The following is a 17,648-nucleotide window of genomic DNA, read 5'->3' on the forward strand; positions in this document are numbered from 1 at the left end:
TAAATGACAGTAAAACGTTAGAACCCAAAGCTCCCTCTCACCCCGCCCTGCACAAGCAGCAGCAGAGCATCAACCCTCCCCCTCCCCCTCCCCCACTTATTTCAGCAGGAAGCATCAGCACCCACCACCCACCAAACAAGCAATTGCAAAGCCCCAAAGAGAGACCATGATCTACAATCCAACAAAAACTAATGGTCACCAGACAATCCGACATGCCACAGGCTCACCCGATCCATAACAAGGGGCAGAGATGTGCCACCACCTCTCTGAAAATGTGCCAACTGTTGAAAAACAACACGGAAAATATTCTAATTATGACATAAAACCACATTTTGTAATAACTAAGCAAGGACTTGCACGAGAAAAAAAAAGCAGAACATTCCACACCAACAAACTCTTCTGATTTCTTCGACTGTTTATTCCCTTCCATAGATGCTGCCTGATTCGCTACATTCCTCCATCCCACCCCACACCCCGTCCCCGTATTGCGCCAGATTCCACCCTCTGCGCTCTCTTTTGTCTCTTCTACACGAAGTGTTCAATTGAACCCAATTTCTCACAACAAACGTCAACGTATACACAGAAGGTATACCAAGCAACGCACTGAAAATACTGGAGGAACTCAGCAGGCCAGGCTGCATCTGTGGAAAGGAGTAAATACTCGACGTTTAGGGCCCAGATCCTTCATCAGAATATAAACCAAATCTACTTTTGGAAACACTAGCTTATATACACACATTAAAGCCACAATTGCGTCTCATGTCTCTGAATCATATCACCAGCGATATAAACACAGGTCACGACAGTACAATTCTTCTTCAGAGTGCATTTTCAATCTTCTATTCAACTGCTCCTCCAACTAGTTCTGTTATGATGAGTATTGTGGATTTGTCCCTGATCTGGTAATCGGAGAATAATTTCTCGTTTTCCAGTTGCTTGTCGCTGAAAACGAGGCGCAAATCATCCACCTTCGCGACACCTTAAAAAGAGAGAAATTCAGAAAAGAACGAACCATTGAGCAACCCTGATTAATAAATAGTTAGATTTTAAAATGAAACATACTCATATCCAGAAATGACTCGAGAAAACAATTAAAAGTAAAGGAAACAATGCCGCCTCGATCGGCGAAGTTACATGGAATATCGAGGTACCCATGTCAACTTCCATAACCTGGAAGGTCAGACTACCTAGCCAATTTTCATCTCAGAAACCCATACGATATGTTATACAAGTACCTAATAAAGACGGCATTTTGGTTATCAGCATTTTTTTAAAGTTAACAATCTTCATCGCATTAAATTCAGCTTCCAACTCCGATATATCAACCATAATTCTTTCGCCTTTCAAACCAATGACGCACACTTGATAGATCTTTCCCATTTTGGTCTCAGAAACTTCGGTTGCTGCTCAAATATCCGTGAAGGTCTATTAAAATGAACTGAATTTAGTTTCACTTGTTTTACGTAACTCCAGCTGAAGGGCTGGGCTGTTCGATGTCTTGTGAACCGACTAGGGGAACAAGGTTAGCAAGTCAATGTCAGAAATGGACATAATGTTGGGATATCTCTGGGAGGGGTGGGCATAAAACAGGGCAAACTTTCCTGTGAGCCGTATTTTTAACAGAGCAACAAGAAGTGTCCAAATAAAACGTTAAACCGGAGGAAAAGTGATAATTCGGAGACAAATTGCACCCGGAAGTTAACAGAATAAACCTCCTCCTTTTCGAGGGCGTGGGCGGTGGGTTTACATTTCACTGCACTTGTTTGGCGTAACCTACAATCGTAATTTCTGATCGACATAAACTCCCCTGTTGTGTAGGTGCATCGGATAGGAACAACTGCGGAGGAATGAGCCGCGATTACGTTTACAACGGATTGAAATTTGTTAAGCGACCGGACGGGATCACAGGTAAATATACATCACATCATGAGTAAAATAAGGACTGACCCCCAACGCCGAGTTTGGGTGGACAAACTCACTCTAGTGCCTGTGCACAAATTGTTGCCGTCCCAGATTTACGGTGCCGCTGGGGCTGAAAGCGTACGGGCGATTTACGTGGGTCTTCAGCTGGTCGAGGTCCCAGAATGGAAATAGATCTCCAGGTTAGCCCGGACCTGGTTCGGTAGGCTTGGATAGTGAGAGGTCGGTAATAATACTCCAAAGTGTTTGTGATATACTTGAACAATTTTTGGTTTGCCACGCAAAAAAAAATCATTACTACAATTCCCCATTCCCATCTACCGACGGAAATCTTTCAACCATTTGTTTGTTAAGAACCTATTTAAATTTGACTTGAAATATTCAAAAGATTTTGGTGACACTGCGCTTCTGTGACGGGAATTCCAAAGACTATGAGGGAAAAAAAGTACATTTTTTTTCTGTCTTTAGCGGGGAGCACTTATTTTTCAACAGTACACCCCACCCCACGCCGACACCGGTTCTCGAATCTCCCACAACAGAATACTCTTTACATCCTGTCAAGGTCTTTCAGGATTTTTTATGTTTAAATAAAGTCCCTCTCACATGCTCCTCTAAACTCAGTTCATACCAGCCATAGTCTGTTCAACTTGCCTTCAAAAGACTATCTGCTAGTTCCGGGTATTAGTTCAGTATACATTCCCTGAGCTACTTCCAATGCATATTGTCCTCTGAGTTTTGTTCCCCCTTTTAAGTCAGAATCAGTTTATGATCATTGTCTTATGTGAAGTAAAAATTAATGCTTTCGCCAATCATGGTGTCCATGAACTTGAAGACGCCACGGCAGCTTAGCGGTTAGCGCGAGTTATTACAGCTCGGGGCGTCGAAGTTCCCAGTTCATTTCTCCCCGTGACCGCGTGGGTAACCTATCGGTTAGTAGCCTAACTGGTCATTGTAATTTTCATGGAAAGTAATATAAGTGACTTTTGCAACCATTTCATAGTATGTGGCTGCAAATTGTTTGGTTTTATTTTAGTTTTCATCTGTCTTATTAAAATCATTCCATTGAAAAAAAAGACCCTGGGAGCTGGACGTCCAAGGATTTACGGTATACTGTATCGGAAAGATAGGTTAGTGGGCAGAGGGGGTGGTGTGGCCCTGTGTATAAGAAATAATATTAAATCATTGGATAGGGATGACAAAGGATCGGAAGGTGTAGAGTCTCTGTGGGTTGAATTAAGAAAGGGCAAGGGTAAAAGGACCCAAATGGCAGTTGCTTACTGGCCTCCAAACAGCAGCTGAGGTTGTGGATTACAAATTACAAAGGGACACTGACAGGAAGGAAAGCAGAGCAGCAATGGCTGGAGTTCCTGCGAAATATGAGGGAACTGCAAGACAGATATATTCCAAATAAGAAGAAATTTTCAAAGGGAAGAAGGACACTACCATGGTTGACAAGTGAAGTCAGAGCAAAAGTAAAAGCAAAAGAGAGGGTATACAAAGAAGCCAGAACTAGTGGGAAGATAGAGGATTGGGGAGCTTTTAGAAACTTGCAGAAGGAAACTAAGAAGGCCATTCAGAAGGAAAAGCTAGATTATGAAAGGAAGCTGGCGACTGATATGAAAGAAGATACTAAAAGCATTTTAAGTATATAAAGGGTAAAAGAGAATAGAGGATAGATATAGGACCAATAGAAAAAGACGCTGGAGATATTGTAATGAGAGATGCAGAGATGGCAGAGGAACTGAATGCGTATTTTGCATCAGTCTTCACAGTGGAAGACGCCTGCAGTATACTGGACATTCAAGAGTGTCAGGGAATTGAAGTAAATGCAGTGAAAATTACGACTGAGAGGGTGCTCAGGAAGCTTAATGGTCTAAAGGTGGTTAAATCTCCTGGACCTGATGGGATGCACCTTCAGGTTCTGAAGGAAGTAGCTGGAGAGAATGCGAAGGCAATAACAATGATATTTCAAGAATTGATAGATCCTGGCTTTGTACCAGATGACTGGAAAATTGTGCATGTTACTCCGCTATTTAAGAAGGGTGGGAGGAAGCAGAAAGGAAACTATAGACCTGTTAGCCTGACATCAGTGGTTGGGAAGTTGTTGGAATTGATTGTTAGGGATGAGATTATGGAGTACCTGGAGGCACATGGCAAAATAGGCCAAAGCCAGCATGGTTTCCTGAAGGGAAAATCCTGTCTGACTAACCTACTGCAATTTTTTGAGGAAATTACAAGCAGGTTAGACAAAGGAGATGTGGTGTGCTTAGATTTTCAGAAGGCCTTTGACAAGGTGCTGCACATGAGGCTGCTTAGCAAGATAAGATTCCCATGTAATTACAGGGAAGTTACTCGAGTATGTGGAGCATTGGCTGTTTGGCAGAAAACGGAGAGTGGGAATAATGGGACCTTATTCTGGTTGGCTGCCGGTTAAGTGGAGTTCCACGGGGTTAGTGTTGGGACTGCTGCTTTTTATGATGTATTTCAATGAATTGGACTATGGGCTTAATGGATTTGTGAAAAATTTGCCAATGATACAAAGATAGGTGGAGGAGTGGGTAGTGTTGAGGAAACAGAGAGCCTGCAGAGAGACTTAGGTAGGTTAGGGGAACAGGCAAAGAAGTGGCAAATGAAATACAATGTTGGAAAGTGTATGGTCATGCACTTTGGTGGAAGAAATAAACTGGCAGACTATTATGTAGGTGGAGACAGATTCAAAATGCAGAGATGCAAAGGGATTTGGGAGTCCTTGTACAGGACACCCTAAAGGTTAACCTCCAGGTTGAGTCAGTGGTGAAGAAGGCAAATGCAATGTTCTCACTCATTTCTAGAGGTACACGATATAAGAGCAGGGATGTGATGTTGTGGCTCTATAAGGCACTCGTGAGACCAAACTTGGAGTAGTGTGTGCAGTTTTGTGCTCCTTACTTTAGAAAGGATATACTGACTTTGGAGAGGGTTCAGAGAACATTTTTGAGAAAGATTCCAGGAATGAAAGAGTTACCATATGAGGAACATCTGGCATTCTTGGGTTGTATTCCCTAGGGTTCAGGAGAATGAGGAGGGATCTCTTTGAAACATTCCAAATGTAAAAAGGCCTCAACAGATTAGATATGGCAAAGTTATTTCCCATGGTAGGGGATGCTAGGACAAGAGGGCACGACTTCAGGATTGAAGGATGTCCATTTAGAACAGAGATGCAGAGAAATTACTTTAGTCAGAAGATGGTAAATCTGTGGAATTTGTTGCTATGAGCAGCTGTGGAGGCCGAGTTACTGGGTGCATTTAAGGCAGAGATAGATAGGTTCTTGATTAGCCAGGGCATCAAAGGGGATGGGGAGAAGGCAGGGGAGTTGGGATGACTGGAAGAATTGGATAAGCTATGATTGAATGGCGCAGCAGATTTGATGGGCCGAATAGCCTACTTCGGCTCCTATATCACATGGTCTTACATTCTTTCATTTGAACAAAATTACATTTTACTTTAAACCAATAAATGGTTTATGTACTCGGTCAAGTATTCTTTACTGTTATAATCATTTATAATTTATCTTTTTGTTACTTGTACTTGTTCTTCTGTGGATTAGCAATCAAACATTGTTGATTTATGCTGAGTTACTCTTCTCTCTTGTGTCTGTGGTATCCTGATGTGCTACATCTTGTGCTCTTTGTCTCTAAATGTAAAATGGTAAGCCTGTTGGGTTTGAGCTGTCAGTTATAGTTTGCAACAAAGTTCAAAAGCCTGTCCCTTTGAGTAGGGTGTGGCTTCCTAACTATATGCCTCAGCCCAGGAAAAGCCCAGTCCCATATCCTACATCACGGACCTATGTCGCAGGATTTGCCAGGAAAGTCTGCCATATTTGATGGGACTTCAGCTATGTTGCCAAGATTTCAGCGTTCTACAAATATTACTTTCAGGTAGGAATGCATCATATAGCAGCTCTGACATTCCAACCTCATGTTGCAACTATCAACGGGCAATGGCCTCTTCCAGTGATGCAGGCACGACCTGCAGAGTTTTGGCACACTGACTGGCAAGAGGACACAAACCAAGTGAGACACTGAGAGGAAAGAGAGTCCCTAGGTTATTATCAGGGGAGCTGAGTTCGGGTGAGGTGTGGGATGTTAAGATCTAGTCAGTAGACCTAAATCTGGTAGAAGTAATTTTACATGCCAGTCACTATTAATAATTTGAAAGGATTTTCAAATCATAATAACCTTAATCAAATGGTTCGTGCTTCTAATTTTTTTCAGAAATATAAACACTAAATTTAGATGATACTATTACGTTGTCTTTGTTTAAAACCCTTGGCTACTTTAGGGAGAACACAGGAATTAGTAGATGTTTGGAACGTGCTGCAGTGGAGGTGACAGAAAAAGATATGCTGCAGCGTAGAAGAAGAATTTAAACAGACACATGAACTGAAAGAGTTTGACAGAACACAGACCCTATGCAAGCAGATGGGATTAGTTTAACTTGGCTTCATGGTTGGTGCAGACATGATGTACCAATGAGCCTTTTCCTGTTCTGTACTTTTCTATGTTCTATAACAGAAAACAACCCAGAGCTCCTTCAAATCAAATATATGTTTTGTAACCATTGGAAAATCTATTCCTTTCTTCACTCACATTTCTGGTAGTCTCTTTACCAATCAGATCAAATTTATTGAACCATTTTATTTTGTTTTATCCAAGCAAATACTTTTAATGAAAGCACTGTTCAAGAATTTGTGGTTGGTGTATACGTAAATCCTTAAACAAGTTCTGTAGTAATTCCAACAAAATGTTCTATTGCGGGAGATGATGACCCAAATGTTTACAGAGTGGAAATGTCCTATGGACATGCTGTGGATCCCATTCCTCCAACAGAATGGTGTTGGACCCGTATAAGTCAGGTGGATATCACAAACAATCATTTCTGTTATATCTCATGCTCAATCCACTTTTTAAATGGGAGTATTTTACAATACTTTTCAATGTCTTTTTCCAGGGTCATTTCAAATTCCACTGCCCTGCATTAATAGATGAGACAGATGAAGGATGTGGAGAGGAATGGTCCTACATGGAGGTGTGCAGACACGCATTGCTCTCTGTTGAGGAACGGCAGATTTTTGAAGAGAGGCTTGTCACTCTCGCTGCTTCAAGTTACTGTGAATACAAACAGGTAAAGCAGGACTGGCATCTAACTAACTGCTAATAAATAGGGGTCATTACTGGATTTGAGAAAGCTGTGAAGCTTGGGATGGTGTGAGAGTCTGAAGAATGAGGTAATATTCAGGGAGGTTGACAGGCAATGTTTTAAAAAGGGACCACTATATAACAGAAGTTTCAACATAATAAGCCAGGATTCTCACAAGGATTTCCCAAAGACTATAACAATGAATAGGTTAACTGACCAGTTTTCTGCAAAAGAGAACTGAGAGATTACCTGATCAAAGTGTTTAAAATTATAAGAAGATTTGAAATGATCAATGTAGAGAAGAAATTTTCACTGTGGAAGAATACAATTTTAGATACTTTAATACAGAGCTTTCAAGAAGAAATGCCATCGGGAATTCAGGAGAGACTAGAGAAAAATATATAGTAACTGAGAACAATTGCAAAGCAGGTGAGGAAAGTGGATGAGTACATGAAGAAATGAAGATACACTGAGGGGCTGACATGAAATAAACTGACAAGTTTTATACGTGAAAATGAGAAAACAGTCCGTGTTTCAGGCTGAGGCCCTTCTGTAGGATTGGAAAGGAAAGTTGAAGACACCAGAATAAGAACATGGAGGCGGGGGGGGGGGGGGGCACGTGGAAGGAGGACTAGCTAGAAGATGAGAGATGAACTCAGATGGGTGGTAAAGGTAAAGAGTTGGAGAAGAAGGACTTTCCCATCAGACCCGCAGACAAATGGTTTTTGGACTGTTGTAGTGTAGTGGCTGCCTTTGCTGAAACATGCCTTTGGAACATCAGCTGATGGTGTCTACCTCCACACCAGAACAGACGGGAAGCTGTTCAGTCTGTGCCGGCTGAGGGCGAAAACCAAGGTTCGTGAAGTACTTGTCTATACACTCTACCCACCGCCCCACCCCCCCTGCATCAAGAAGGCCTTAAATCTTTCTGCAAAAAAAGATCCAACCAGTTTTCCTCTACCACCACCCTGTCCATGTTCCCAACCTTCCCTCGTACTGCTCCCCAACTCTTCTTGTGATACCTTGATGTCTACATTGATGCTCCTCCCGGCACCCATGCTGAGCTTGTTAATTTCATCAACTTTGCCTCCAACTTCCAACCTACCCTTACATTCACTTGGCTCACCTTTCTCCTTTCTCGATCTCGCATGTATCCATCCCTGGATACATGCTATCTACCCACAACTTTTATAAACCTACTAATTCCCACAGCTATCTTGAACTATCTCTCTTCTCACCCTGTCTCTTGTAAAAATGCTGTTCTCTTATCTCAGTTCCTTCATTTCCACTGTATTTGTTCCAGGATGAGGCTTTCCTTTCCAGGACATCAGAGATGTCCTCCTTCTTCAAAGAATGGGATTTCCCTTCCTCTACCATTGATGCTGCCCTCACCTGCATCTCTTCCTCTTCCAGACACCCACTTCTGAACAGGTTTAGAATTCCTCTTGGCCTCACCTATTATTCTCCACAATTTCCACCATCTTCAATACTAGCCCAACACATCTTTGCTTCTACCCCCACTCTCTACTTTCCACCGGGATCACTCCCTCTTTGATTCCCATGGCCATTCTAACCTCCCCTCTGATTTCCCTCCTGGCACATATCCCTGCACACGATAAAAGTGTGACACATCCTCCTCCTCATTCATGGCCCTTACCTCCATTCAGGGCCCCTAGCGGTCTGACTTGGTGTGGAAACTTCACCTGCATCTATTGTCGTCAGAGATCCCGATGTGGCCTTCTCTACATTGATGAGACCCAATAAAAATTGAGGGATCTCTTTGCTGTGCACCTCTTCTTCACCGTCAAAAGCAGAATTTCCCCTTGGCCAAACACTTTAATTCCTATCCCCATTCCTGTTCTGACATGTGGTCCATGGCCTCCTCTTTTGTCACAATGAGGCTATAGTCAGGGTGGAGGAGCAACATCTGATGTTCCGTCTGGGTAGCCTCCAACCTGATGAACATCGGTTTCTCCTTCCGGTAATTTTTTCCCTCACACTTGCCTCTCAGACCAAGGGCCATAACATATAGGAGCAGAATTAGGCCGTTCAGCCCATTGAGTCTGCTCTGCCATTCCATCATGTCTGAACGCAGATCCCATTCAACCCCATCGACCTGCCTCCTCGCCGTATCCTTTGATCCCCTGACGGATCAGAAGATGATCAACTTCTACCTTAAATATACTCACAGACTTGGTTTCCACCAGTCTGTGGCAGAACATTCCACAGATTTACTATTCTCTGGCTTAATAAATTCCTCCTTAACTCTCTACCAAAGGGTTTCCCCTTGATTTTGAGCCCCTCTAGTTCTGGATACCCCCACCCTAGGAACCATCCTTCCTATCTAGTTCTTTCAACATTCGATAGGTTTCAATGAGATTCCCCTGCATTCTTCTAAATTCCAGTGAGTACAGGCCTAAAGCTGCCAAAGGCTCCTCTTGTTTTATTCCTCACTCTGACCTCTGACCTCTCCTCACCTCCCTATCACTTCCTCCTTCTACCCACTCCTACTTACATTTCTCCTGGTCCACCCTCCTCTCCTATTAGATCCCTTCTTCTCCAGCCCTTGACCTTTGCCACCCGCCTGGCTTCACCTATCACCTTCTAGCTAGTCCTCCTTCCCTTCCCCCACATTTTTATTCTGACATCTTTCCCTTCCTTTCCAGTCTTGAAGAAGAGTCTCAACTGGAAATGTTGATTATTTTCTCATTTCCATAGCTACCTGACCTGCTAAGTTCCTCCAGCATTTTGTGTGTGTCGATCTGGAATTCCAGCATCTGCAGAATCTCTTGTGTTTAAGCTTCATATGTGGATTATACACATCCAGGTATTGTATCACTTCTAGACTGTTAATTCTGTAGCATGATTCTCACCAATAGTTCTACACAGATTTGTCAACATTTTTTTTACTGGTGCTCGTGAATGTGAAAGTCCCAGAATTATTGATTGTCAATCCCTCAGTCATGTTCCAACAATGGATTCTGCATGAATTCTGTCAGAAGGAGTTTGTGGAATTCACAGTATGTAGGTTAGAAAAATAGTTCTCTGACCCTGCATCAGGTTAGACAAGATACAGGATCCATGAACTTTTCAGTGCCAACTAGTGGAGTGGTGTCGCAGCAACAACCTTGCACCCAATGCCAATAAGACGAAAGAGCTGATTGTGGACTCCAGGAAGGGTGAGACAAGGGAACATGAACCAATCATCATAGAGAGATCAGAAGTGGAGAGAGTGAGAATTTTCAAGTTCCTGGGTGTCAAGATCTCTGAGAACCTAACCTGGTCCCAACGTATTGATGCAAATATAAAGAAGACAAGATAGCAACTATACTTCATTAGGAGTTTGAGGAGATTTGGTATGTCAACAGGAACACTCAAAAACTTCTGTAGATGTACCATGGAGAGCATTCTGATAGGCTGCATTCCTGTCTGGTAATGGGAGAGCAGCTACTGCACAGGAGCAAAAAACAACTGAAGAGCGTCGGAAATTTAGTCAGCTCCATCTTGGGTACTAGACTACAAAGTACCTAGGACACCTTAAAGAAGTGGTGTCTCAGAAAGGCAGCGTCCATTATTAAGGGCCTCCAGCACCCAGGGCATGTCCTTTTCTCACTGTTACCATCAGGTAAGAGGTACACACTCAGTAATGCAGGAGCAGTATCTTCGTCTCTGTCATCCGATTCCTAACTGGACATTGAAACCATGAACACCACCTCACTTTTTCAGGATATCTTATTTCTGTTTATGCATGATTTTTAATCTATTCAATATAATTATACTGTGATTGTTCTCTTTATTTATTATTATTTTTGCTGCTTCTATATATGCATTGCATTGAACTGCTGCTGCTAAGTTAACAAATTCCACAACACATGCCGGTGATAATAAACCTGAAATTGTTGCTAGAATGAAAATATTACTTACCTTCCATTATTTGTATTTTACCCTCACTGGCCTGTGACACAGACAAAAATCCACAGATTACTATCCTGGAGGTACTGCTTTTCAGCTTTCTACCTAGCTCCCTAAGTTCTCTCTTCAGGACCTCCTCCCTTTTCTTATCAACGTTATTGGTGCCAAAATTGATCAAGACTGCTTCCCCTGCCCCTTTAGAATGCCATGGACCCAATCTGAAATGGCCTGATCCTGGCACCCGAGATGCATTATACCATCTAGGTGTCTCTATGGTGTCCACAGGATCTCCTGTCTAATGGAATCCCCAATCAATACTGCATTCCTCTTCTCCTCCATTCTCTTCTGAGCCACAGCATCAGACTCTTCTTTCCTAGGTTGTTGGAAATAAGATATATACTATTCCTTACTTTATATTGTGGAGATCAGCATGAACCAAGAATAGGAAGGATTTAGAGACATATGTATCAAACACAAGCAAATGAGCTTCTCCGTCTGGTATGATGGGGTGCTACCGCATAGGATCAAAAGAAACTACAAGAAGTTATGAACATAGTCAGCTCCATTGTGAGCACTAGCCTCTGTAGCATCCAGGACATCTTAATGGAGCAATGCCTCAAAAAGGCCGCATCCATCATTCAGGATCTCCATCACCCAGAACATACCCCATCTCATTGCTACCATCACGGAGGTTCATGAGCCTGAAACACACACTCAGTGGTTCAGGAACAGCTTCTTCCCCTCTGTCATCCAGTTTCTGAATGGACATAGAACCCATGAACTCTACCTCGCTACTTTTTTATTTTTATATTTTTCCCTATTTAACTTAACTATTATATACCGTATATATACAGTGGCATGCAAAAGCTTGGGCCCCCCGGTCAAAATTTCTGTTACTGTGAATAGTTAAGTGAGTAGAAGATGAACTGATCTCCAAAAGTCATAAAGTTGAAGATGAAACATTCTTTTCAACATTTTAAGCATGATGAGTGTATTATTTTTGTTTGTACGATTTTAGAGTGGAGAAAAAGGAAAGGAGCACCATGCAAAAGTTTGGCATCCCAAGAGATTTGAGCTCTCAAATTATACCAAGGTCTCAGACCTTAAACAGCTGGTTAAGGCTATGGCTTTTTCACAATCATCGTTAGGAAAGGCCAGGCGATGGAAATTTCAAAGCTTTATAAATACTGTGACTCCTCAAAACTTGTCCCAAATATCAGCAGCCATGGACTCCTCTAAGCATCTGCCTAGCACTCTGAAAATTAAAATAATTGAAACCCACAAAGCAGAAGACTATAAGAGGATAGCAATGTGTTTTCAGGTAGCCATTTACTCAGTTCATAATGTAATTAAGAAATGGCAGTTAACAGGAAAGGTGGAGGTCAAGTTGAGGTCTGGAAGACCAAGGAAGCTTTCTGAGAGACTGCTCGTAGGATTGCTAGAAAGGCAAATCAAAGCCCCCGTTTGACTGCAAAAGACCTTTGGAAGATTTAGCAGACTCTGGAGTGGTGGTGCACTGTTTTACTGTGCAGCGACACCTGCACAAATGTGACCTTCATGGAAGAGTCATCAGAAGAAAATCTTTCCTGCGTCCTCACCACAATATTCAGTGTCAGAAGATTGCAAAGGAACATCTAAACAAGCCTGATGCATTTTGGAAACAAGTCCTGTGGACTGATGAAGTTAAAATAGAACTTTTTGGCTGCATTGAGCAAAGGTATGTTTGGAGAAAAAAGGGTGCAGAATTTCATGAAAAGAACACCTCTCCAACTGTTAAGCACGGGGGTGGGTCGATCATGCTTTGGGCTTGTGTTGCAGCCACTGGCACGGGGAACATTTCACTGGTAGAGGGAAGAGTGAATTCAATTAAATACCAGCAAATTCTGGAAGCAAACATCACACCATCTGTAAAAAAGCTGAAGATGAAAAGAGGGTGGCTTCTACAACAGGAAAATGATCCTAAACACACCTCAAAATCCACAATGGACTATCTCAAGAGGTGGAAGCAGAAGATTTTGCTACGGCACTCACAGTTCCCCGACATAAACATCATTGAAGATCTGTGGATAGACCTCAAAAGAGCAGAACATGGAAGACGGCCCAAGAATCTTACGGAACTAGAAGCCTTTTGCAAGGAAGAATGGACGGAAATCTCCCAAACATGAATTGAAAGACTCTTAGCTGGCTACAGAAAGCGCTTGCAAGCTGTGATACTTGCCAAAGGGGGTGTTACTAAGTACCGACCATGCAGGGTGCCCAAACTTTTTCTTCAGGCCCTTTTACTTTTTTATTTTAAAACTGTAAAAGATGGAAATAAAGGAGTAATCTTGCTTAAAATATCAAAGTATTGTGTCATCTTTAACTTGATGCCTTTTGGAAATCCGGTCATCTTTTACTTGCTTAGCTATTCACAGTAACAGAAATTTTGACCAGGGTGCCCAAACTTTTTCATGACACTGTATTTACTGTAATTCATGGTTTTCTCCCTGTTATTATTTATTGCATGTTACTGCTGCTACAAAGACTTCAAATTTCATGACACATGCCGGTGATATTAAACCTGATTCTGATTGTGAAATGCGATCAGCTCAGATGGATGGCTTGGTTTGCACGGAGTTGAATCTATGACTCTGTGACTCCACTGTAAATCAATGTCAGGGGAAGACAGTCTCATTCAGTGACTGTGGTAGAAACCCATTTGATCAAAGAATTGATCATCAGTTGAATATCACTCCAGAAATCTCTCAATGTATTTAATACTTAGCCAATTGCTTAGGTGTTACACTTCCGGGGGGGGGGGGGGGGGTCGGGAATCTAGATATTGTTACTGCGATAATGATTTCATGTCTAAATTACAACAAACTTTTAATTTGTATGGAACATCAAAAAATATCAATGCAGGAGATGCCATAACATTTAAAAGCTAGGATTACATTATTATGTACAGTGGATTATCAGAAGTGTATGTCCTTAATTACTAATTTCATCATCTGTCTTTGTTTGGTGTCCTAGGTGTGGGAGTTATGTGGAATGGAAAGATGAGACGAACATATCAGTGACTTGTTCAGTCTGCACGGCCAACGATGGAATCCCTTTTGAATTTTGCTGGCAATGTATGAAGGAGTGGAAAGGCCCAGCTCCACGCTCTGATAAATGTGACAATAAAGGATGCATTAATATCCAGCTGGAAGCCTTGAAGAATTGTGACACAAAAACTTTACCTTACAGCAATATTCAAAATTGTCCTAAAATTCTGTGCTTCTCCCACTTCTGGGTTGACTATAGAGAATAAAAATCTGTGCAAATATGTCGTGTGCATCAGATGCCATGTGGAATTTTGCTTTGCCTGCCTTAACACAAAGGCAATTTGCAGTGAATCATCTGAGTATTCTTTTCATTGTGCTGTACCTGTAGCCCCAAGGCAAACAAGTATTCCCATGTGGAATCGTACTCAAGATCAGACCTCCAATCCCATTTCAGATTCCGATTCATTCGGTAGTCCAAGTCCCACTCCAGGTCCCGCTCCAAAACCACATCCTGCTCCAAGTCCCACTCCGAATCCACATCCCGCTCCAAGTCCCACTCCAAATTGAATGCTGATTGCTATACAAAATCCCACTCGAAAACCTGTTCAGGATCCTTCTTTAAATTCTAATTCTAATTGAACAATTCTGAAAGTAAACAATCTAGATCAGAGATTGCAGAAGGTACAAAAATGCAGAATAGTCATTTAAACATTGTAATATGCCTGACCCTTTGTTCTCTTGTGCCAGATTGTTTCATTCATTGTTCCAATGGTGATGTGATCTGAGAATCCATAAGTGGAATAAATAATTGTCATTTCATCTTCCATAAAACACCCAGCCCTGGTTTAAGTGGACTAATGCATTATGTGTATATACAGTTTAAGTGCATAATAATCATGTCTCTATATTTTTCTGCAACATTCTCTGTATAATATGAGGAAATCATAATTGATTGTCTTTGTGTTTAGTGTGTTCTTCTGCAAGCACTTCCCGGACAATATTCTTGCTTTATTAAGTTTAAAAGTGTTAACTTGTGAAGTGCGTCAGTATTCAAATATCCAAAAATAGGCTGGTGCATTAAGTAGTATATCATCTGGAGTGGTAATGTTATTAAAATATATTCAACTATTTTATAATCTTTTGTAAAATAAAATTTATATTGAACAGAGTTACGCAAAAAGGAATGTGGTGCAAGTCTATTTAAATGAATAAATGGAAACAGAAACAAAAATAAGTTGTTCAAATCACAAAATGTAGACAAAAACCTCTGACATGTTACCCACTCACATCCATCAGATGTTTAATCCATTATAAGTACTTGCGAGGAGTCTTTATAATTTAAATTATGCAACGTTTTGAAAAATGTTGGTTACTCCCTGAGAAACACAGCATCACAGGAGACGGAGAACTTATCCTTCAGTGGTGTATACAGTCGTGAGACATAGGTTGAAGACGTGAAGGGAAAAATCTAAGACACCTGAAGAGCAACTTCTTCATACAGAAGGAGGTGAGTGTATGAAACCTGTTGCCAGAGAAATTACTTGATGAATGAGTTGGGTGAAATAGCCTGTTCCTGTGCTGAATTACTCTATCAGTCCGTGATTGTTGCCCTTCACAGTGGTTTAAATATGTACTGTATGCATTTAAGTGTGCTGTCAATATATTTAGTAATTCCATAGACTAAAATCATCTTACAATAATACAATTAACAGATAATGATATTAGAAGATAGTTCATAGTTAAAATATTGCTCAAGCCCACATCCCTGCTAAGATATACATTTCTAAGATCTGTAGCTAATACTTACAACACTTTAATCAGTGGTGAACCTAATGTTAACCTGCCACCAATATAGTTGTATGGTTAACATTTGTAATGATAGAATTGCCCACTTCCTTCTGCTGTACTGCTCACATCAACTTGCTTTCATCTCTGTCTCCAGTCACTGCACCAGAACTTTTGCTGGCCATCTGACATGTACACCAGCGGTGTTCTGCAGAGGTTTCAAGGCTGGCAGGCTGGCTTACAAGATGTATGTGTAAAATCCGTGAGAAACTTTGGGTGAGATGCATTGCCAATTTTTGATCGACTTCTCTTCCTCACAACTTGCTCTTGTAGCTTCATTGGGTAGGCTGACACCTAATGTACAGACATCAGACAGGGTGAATGGGGGACCCCAGGCAAACAGAGAACCAGAGTTCGACAAACCCAGACATGGTCTTATATACTGCTATTGTGGTAAGCTGTCCTGTACTCATACTTTTTTTCAATAAAACCCAACATTTGTCTTCCTAATTACTTGCTTCACCTGCATGTTGGCTTTGATTGACTTCAGTGTGAAATCACTTGGGATCCTTTGAACATCAACATTATTCAATCTCTCAACATTTTAGAATCACTCTATTTTTCTGTACTGTGCCACATTCCTGTGGCCTCAGTCAGTTTCCCTTTATCCCACTGAAACCCCTTTTCATCCTCCTTCAGATTCTCAATGCAACCCATATATGTCTTGTCAGCAAACCAAGAAATACAACATTTCACCCTCTCCATCAAAATGCTGCTGTGGTTCCTGAATAGTTGGATGCCAAGTGCTGATCCCTGCTTTAACCGATCAGACACAGCCTGGGACCTGAGTGTGACATTCATTCCTACTCTTAGGCTTCTGTCCAATTACCAGTTCCCAATTCATGTCAGAATATTATACCCAACTCCAACCGTCTTGACACGCTCTTCATTGGGACTTTATTGAAAGCCTCCAAAAAGTCAGAACATGATGTCTGCTGAATCTCTGTTATCTATTCTCTAGTCATATACTCAAAAAATCTACTAAAATCATCAAATATGACACCTTATTCATAAATCTTTACATTCTTATTATTTTGTTCTGTTATTGCATATTTCATTCTAGGTCCCAGCATTTTCCCTGTTTGTCAGGCTGCCAGATTGGTATCGAGTGTGTCCCTGAGTTGATTCATGTTTGACCACAGGAGCAGTGCTGTAATATACTAGGATTGCTTAAGGACATTTTCTACCAGATAACATCATCTGCATATGATATGTTCCAGATACCATTGCTAGGTTGAAATAATTTATACAGATGGTCTCAAAGCTTCTGAGGACAACGGTGCAAATAAATTAGCTACAATTTTGTTAGAATTTTAACTTTGTGAGAAATAACTTCAACCCTTTGAAAAAGTCATGCTGCTGTACTAGAAAACTGAGGTTGGCAATAAGCTTTTTAGAACTCAGAAAGTGAATATCCATCACACTTCTTCACCCATAGCAGTTTGGGGGCTCAATAGTTTTATATTGGAGTTTTAATGTCTTCTGTTTGGCCAATGCAGGGACGAAGTCTCATGAGCAACTCACTTTGCAAAACATATCCTTTAGTAACCAACCCAGGAGCCTTTCTAACTTAAAACGGATTCTGCTTGCAATTTACATTAAGAACGGAAAACTGGTTCCTGTTCACAACAAGATGTTGAGCAAGGGATGTTTGTTATCAGTTGAATTAACTTTGTCAGAAACAACTCTGACTCTTTGGGAAAGTCATGCTGCTGTACAAGAAAGCCTCTCATGGCCTAGCAGTAAATATCCATCACACAGTCATG

At 41.4% G+C, this 17,648-nt stretch overlaps 1 long non-coding RNA gene across 5 annotated transcripts; it reads left to right on the plus strand.

Moving 5' to 3' along the window:
- Positions 1-1,613: 1,613 nt before the first annotated feature.
- LOC140196407 (uncharacterized) lies at positions 1,614-15,205 on the plus strand. 5 transcript variants are annotated; one of them, XR_011885705.1, is made up of 5 exons: positions 1,614-1,908; positions 6,911-7,084; positions 7,839-7,954; positions 9,818-9,926; positions 14,024-15,205. It is a non-coding gene; the product is annotated as an uncharacterized lncRNA (long non-coding RNA). The 5 variants fall into 5 exon arrangements; XR_011885703.1 differs by having other exon boundaries at positions 7,844-7,954; positions 9,766-9,926; XR_011885702.1 differs by having other exon boundaries at positions 1,615-1,908; positions 9,766-9,926.
- The last annotated feature ends 2,443 nt before the right edge of the window (positions 15,206-17,648 follow it).

Source organism: Mobula birostris, chromosome 4 (assembly GCF_030028105.1).
Source record: "Mobula birostris isolate sMobBir1 chromosome 4, sMobBir1.hap1, whole genome shotgun sequence".
NCBI lineage: Eukaryota > Metazoa > Chordata > Chondrichthyes > Myliobatiformes > Myliobatidae > Mobula > Mobula birostris.